General features: G+C 40.0%; 1 pseudogene; it reads right to left on the bottom strand.

The window, feature by feature from the left end:
• Positions 1-848: 848 nt before the first annotated feature.
• On the bottom strand, positions 849-5,554 carry LOC142451541 (epsin-1 pseudogene; annotated as a pseudogene).
• Positions 5,555-6,197: the final 643 nt, after the last annotated feature.

Below are 6,197 nucleotides of genomic sequence, written 5' to 3'. Positions count from 1 at the left end.
AGGTAACTATGGTTGGTAAACTTACACTTAATTCACAATCAAAAGATAAAAGTCAATAAATAAAACCACAATCATAGCTATTATTTAGTAAGTACTTACTATCTACCTGACACTAACCCCAGAAACGTCCATCATTTAATCATCATAAAGTGCATAGTAAGACTATTATTATTTCTATGTTACAGACAGGGGAACGGAGACATCGATATCATCAAATATTCCAGTTTCTCTAATCATTTTTCTAGCTCCAACCAACATATTTTATTGCACAGAATAGCATTTCTGAAGTACTTGGTGAATGAATCAAGTGAGGTGTAAACCCTTATGAAATTCTCCATATGCCTATATTCACTGTAACACATATTTTATCATACTAGAATTTCACACTAATGCTGTGGGGTTGTTTGTCTTCATTATTGCTTGGTGAGCTACTTGAAGATTAAGATGTGACCTCACCCTTGTTTTTATATTTGTAGCATCGAGGACAGTGACTATCAATTGATGTCTCTTTTTTTATTTTTTTTTCCCAAGAGAATTGCCATTTATTCCCGAAGTTGCCAAAATCATCACCAAGGGTTCCCCGAGGGTGCACTGAGGGACAACGAGGAGGCTCCAACACTGATTGAGGGGGATCAGGAGCACAGGGAGGGGGTGGGTGGATGGGGGGGGACCCCAGCTGCCCCTCCCCCTTCTAATGCCACAGGAAAGGGCTCCTCCTCTTGCCAGCACCCCTTCCCCCCAGGTCCAGTTTCTCTGTGGGGAGGCGGAGTTTGGGGGCCGTGGGAAGAGGGTGTAGTGTGAGTGGGCCCCAGTGGGGCGGCAGGGGGGCGGGCCCGTTACACATGCACTCACAACACTGACCTCCTGGGGAGCAAAGATGGGGGGCTGGGCCGGGCCAAGTCCCCCTCTCCCACCCCAGGATTATAGGAGGAAGGGGTTAGTGTTGGGGGCCGGGGGGCCCGGGGGCATCATAGGGGGCAGGCCAGGGCCACCCCCGAGGGGAGAGATGAACGTTGCTGGTGCGCCCGGGACCTGGGGCGCAGGGCTGAGGCGGAGCTGGTTCAGAGTGAGGGTTGCCGGGGGCGCAGGCTGGAATGGGTTGGTGACCGAAGGGCCAGAGGCAGGGGCACCGCTTGGCAGGAAGGGGTTTGAGGCCTTGGCTCCGGGGGGCGTGGGGCCGGGCCGGCTCACCAGTGAGTCCAGGTCCACCAGCGCTGCGTTGGGCCCCAGAAACGACTCAGGTGTCTTCCGCATAGGTGGCGTGGGGGTTGGTGTGGCTGTAGGTGGGGGACTCCCCACAGCCTCGGCCAGAGAGCCCCCGAGCCCACTCATATCAAAGGCCCCAGGGCTACGGGCAGGCACCTCCCCTGCAAGCAGCTCCAGCTCCCCTGTGCTGCTCCCCGAGGTGGGCAGGGCCGTCCGCAGCCGGTCAAATTCCCAGAACTCATCAGGCTCCGGGTCAAATCCTCCGACTCGATGTCTCTTAATCAGCAATTTTATTGAAAATTTTAGTGGGTAAATTAATTAATGAACTTCTAAAATTAGAATTATAATATGTTCCTGACAGATAAAAAAACAATATTTTGATGTGTAAAAAGTCATGATTTCAGCTTTATTAAAAATTTTAAATTTATTAAGCTGCAAAATCTTTCTAAAAGTGGGTAGAGTCAGGCCATTTCAAGAATCAAGGGAGAGACATAATGCAGGAATCAAAGCAATTAAATGAAGACATTCCAGAGGCTCACTATCATCAGTGTTTTCATAATTCATGCACATAAATCAACTGAACACAGAATCATTCATTTATTTGTTAACTATTTATTGAGTAGCTTCTTTGCATCTCTTACTATACCTGATATCTGATTTGTTCAGATACGTGTCATAGATGGAATTAGTCTTGTGGGAAAGAGAAACATGCCATGTGGTTAATACTGTAATGCCATGGAATAGTATAGGACACAGTTATAGAAATGCAAAATAAATACTAGCACAGTTTGAAAAGGTGACATTTTATCTAGTTTTAGAGCATGACTAGGATTTTCTAGGTAGAATTGTAGTAGATGCCAGTGAAATCTGGTATCCCAATTTCTACACCCGTTTTAATGAAATTATTGCCTTTAATCCCAGGCAAAAGTAACTGCAATGAGTCAGATTTAATAAAGTTGAATGGCATTAGCAAATGCATTTCTTAACATCCACTCCCAATGTGAATCAAATATATTTCACTTTAAGTAAAACACCACACTGATTGATTGATTACTTCAATTATTCATTCACTCAACAACACTTCATTGAGTGCTGAAAACCCAAAATTTGAAGTCTAAAGAACTCACATTTCTGCTTTTTATCAGTTATGTTGAAGCAGGAATAACAACTTTGCAATTAGGCAGAACTCTGTTCCCAGTCATTTTACCAGGCCTGGCATAAATTATTTAACTTCTTTGAGCCTCGCTGTCTCTAACTGTAAGAAATACAGACTCATTGTGAGAAGAATTATTAATAAGCAGGAGTCCTAGTTTGAGACCTCACATAGAGGGTCTAGATGTAAAACTGTACCTGTTGTTTTTACATGTGATGAAGTTGTTAGTACTTCATGGGGAAATTGTCTTTACATCAAAGTAGCTCTCAGGAGGCGTACGGGGCAAGGCAATAAAGGTATGCCTTGGGTGCCACTAAGTAGCCACAGCGAACCTCACTTCTGCCCACACTGCACTTCTAGTCTACAAAGCACGAGCACACGAATTCAGTACTAAGAGGCGTTCCTTTGTCACCGGTAGTCCCGGCGGAAGCGAGCGACGCTGGGGAGGGATGAATCAGAAAGACATTGCCAAGTGCTCCACCTGAAGGGGCAGTCATCTAATAGCTTCTCAGGTTTAATTTTAGAAAACACCATTCTCCTCTCGCTAAACAGCTGCCTGGGGCATTTATGAATCTGCTATCTGACTCGAGGTGTAAAGTAGGCCTGTACTCCTCAAAGTGTGTTCACAGAGATTTGACTGATTATGATGACGATGATTCATATGTACAGATGGAGAAATTATTGGTGCTTCTTACTTGAAGAGAGCCAGGTGTCTGAAAAGCCAGCCACAAATGTGTATATGTAGAAGGCTAAAATGAAAGGATTTAGGCAAAGAAAAAAATGAATTCTTAATACTGTAGTTTCTTAACTATCTCTGCTTTGAAAGAGTTTATTGATGGAAAAGAAAGCTTAAGTGTTCCCTCATTTTAGAAACACCCTATTACACTGCGTGTATACGTTATATAACAGTAGTTTCTTCCCCGGTGATGTTGAGTCTGTTATTAATCATAGTGACCGAGTGAACGAAACATTGCCCAGTCCTATCCAATCCTCACAGTGGTTAGTGTTGAGCCCATTGTTGTACCCACTGTGTCAATCCATCTCCTTCAGGATTTTCCTCTTTTTCACTGACCCTCTACTTTTCCAACCATGATGCTTCTTAATAGTGTGTGTTACCTCTCTACATTTCTCCTTAGTGGTTGTGAACCAGTCTAGACTATCTGAAAATAGGTTGGCTGTATTGAAGAGTACTGACTCGAGGCAGGACTACCTGTAAGACGACATCAAGAACATCATTTACGAAGAAAGCAAACGGTCATAAAAAAGACAGGAAAGAAAGAAAAGTCTAAAAAAGACACCAGCAAGACTAGGAATCTTCATCTGGGATGTAGATTAGCTAAAGCGAATGGGAGAACTGGTAAAATAACTATATAAATAAAAGAAAACTGAATAAACAGAACATTTCAAATGGCAGCTTGAGAACACAAAGAAAAAAAAGTTATAATGAAGTATGTAAAGATCAAGAGTTAGAAAACTAAAGGGATAAAATTACTCAGTATTTCTCAAGATGAAAGAGTTAAAGATAAAATGCAAACCTCCAATTGAAACATTGAAGGATTCAACAGGGAACAGATGCACTGGAAATTGGATTGATGGAGATGCATTTAGGTTAAAATTTAACGCATTACTGGTTTTCCCTTTGACCCATTCAAAATTGTTCTAGTTTTTATTAGTTTCTGCTTTCTTTTGGATTGAAGTCTTTCAGTTTTATTTCTTTATAGTTATGAGTTTTTTATTTTGCTTTCTTTTTGGTATTTATTTCTTTATATGAAATCCAGGATAGGTAAACCACTAAAGCCAGTAACCAGTTAATAGTTTCATGGGATTATGGAAGGAGAAATTGGGAGCCATTGGGAAGCAAATAATAAATGCAAGAATGATGGAAATGTCTTAAAATTGAATGTGATAATGATTATACAACTCTTTTAATATGCTTCATTGAATTGTATAGTATATCAGCTATGGTATGTTATTTGTCAATAAAACTTTCATAAAGAAAAAGAACCAGTGGTCCTGAGGGAAGAATGCCAAGCCGTCACTGATGGCATTAATGAAAAACAGAGCACCACGAGTTTGTTGAATGACAAGCAAAACTTTTCAGAAATGGATGTGGTACTGGGGGTGGTCATACCTCTATGCCAAGAAATTCAGAAAACATCTCCCTGCTCAATTGACTGAAAGATACTTATGTTCATGCCCATTCCACATAAAAGTGATCCAACTGAAGGTGGGAATTATTGACTAATATAATTAATCTTCCATGAATATAAAATTTTGTCCAAGATAATGAAAAAATGGTTGTTGTTATTGATGCATAACAATAACAAAGACAGACCTTGACTTGCTACAGAGAATACCAGAAAAAATTACCTGGTGTTTTATTGACTGGTGTTTGACTGTGTGGGCATATGAAATAATGGATAATCTTGTGAAGAATGGGAATTCAAGAATACTTCATTGTGGTCATATAGAACCTGTGCATAGTCCAATAGGCAGTCGTATAGACAGAAGAATGAGATCCCCGTTGTTTAAAACCAGAAATGTACGTGCCACCATTCTATTCGTTTACCATATTTAGTCAATGTGTATACTGAGCAAATAATCTGAGAAACTGGATTACATGAAGAAGAATGCCGTCTTATGGTCAGAAGGACACACAACCTTGGTTCCTGAAAATTAAGGCTACTTGATGCACTTACTGATATAGATCAAAGACTACAGAATTAGTATGGACTCTACTTCAAAATAAGTCAAACAAAAATTCTGCTCCCACAAATAAAATCATGATATATGGAGCAATAGTTGAAGCTGTCAAGGATTTCATTCTACTTGATTGACCATCGATGTCCATGAAAGCAGCTGTCATGAAATCAGTGTACTAAACTGAACACTTTCTGCAAAGACCTTGATAAAGTGTTCAAAAGAAGGATATTTCTCTGAGGACTAAAGAGCAACTTATTAAAATCATGGTATTTTCAACGATCTTCTATGCATGTGAACCCTGGGCAATTAATAAGGGAAGATTGTGGAGAGTAATTGATGCCGTGGAATTATGGCATTGGTGAAGAATACTCAAAGTACTGTAAACTGCCAGCATAACAAGCAACTCTGCTTTGGATGAAGTATACTCACAATATCCTTCGTTGCAAGGCTGCGAAGTCTGTACATGTTCTCAATGTTCCTGTATAAGGACATCGTGCCTATTAAAATATGTGACCACCAAAATAGAAGAACATTTTCTATATACATATATGTATTTAATATGCATTGTTGCAGCCACTGTGTGCAGGTGCGTATATATGTATACATGTATAACGACACACACATATATACATATATAAGTACACATATATACATATATAAGTACACACACATATATACATATATAAGTACACGCACCTGCACGCAGTGGCTGCAACAATGGGCTCAACTACTGTAATGATTGCGAAGACAATGCACAACACATGACAGGTTCTCCATGAGGGAGAACCAGCTTGCTGGCACTCAACAACAGTATGTTTCTAAATTAATTAATCTATGCTTTCTCCACTGTTATATTGCTTCTATCGCACTGCATAAGATTATAATAGCTTCAAAGTAAGTTAAATAAATTCTCTGAAACATATTTCTTTTCCAAATAGAAATAAATATTTCTTACAGTTTTATAACTCAACTGTAAAATCATCTGTCACAGGACTTTCTAGAAGTGGAGATATTTTGCTGCTCTGTAAGCATCTTTAATTTATATTTTTTACCTTAACAAATTTTCTTTTCTCTTCTTCTCCTACTTCTTCTTCAACCGTAAAATCAAATTAGCTTTATCTAGACTGTATAGACC

This window comes from Tenrec ecaudatus, chromosome 6 (genome assembly GCF_050624435.1).
Source record: "Tenrec ecaudatus isolate mTenEca1 chromosome 6, mTenEca1.hap1, whole genome shotgun sequence".
NCBI lineage: Eukaryota > Metazoa > Chordata > Mammalia > Afrosoricida > Tenrecidae > Tenrec > Tenrec ecaudatus.
Note: the sequence above shows the minus strand (reverse complement) of the source record. Positions and strands in the feature narration are given on the sequence as shown.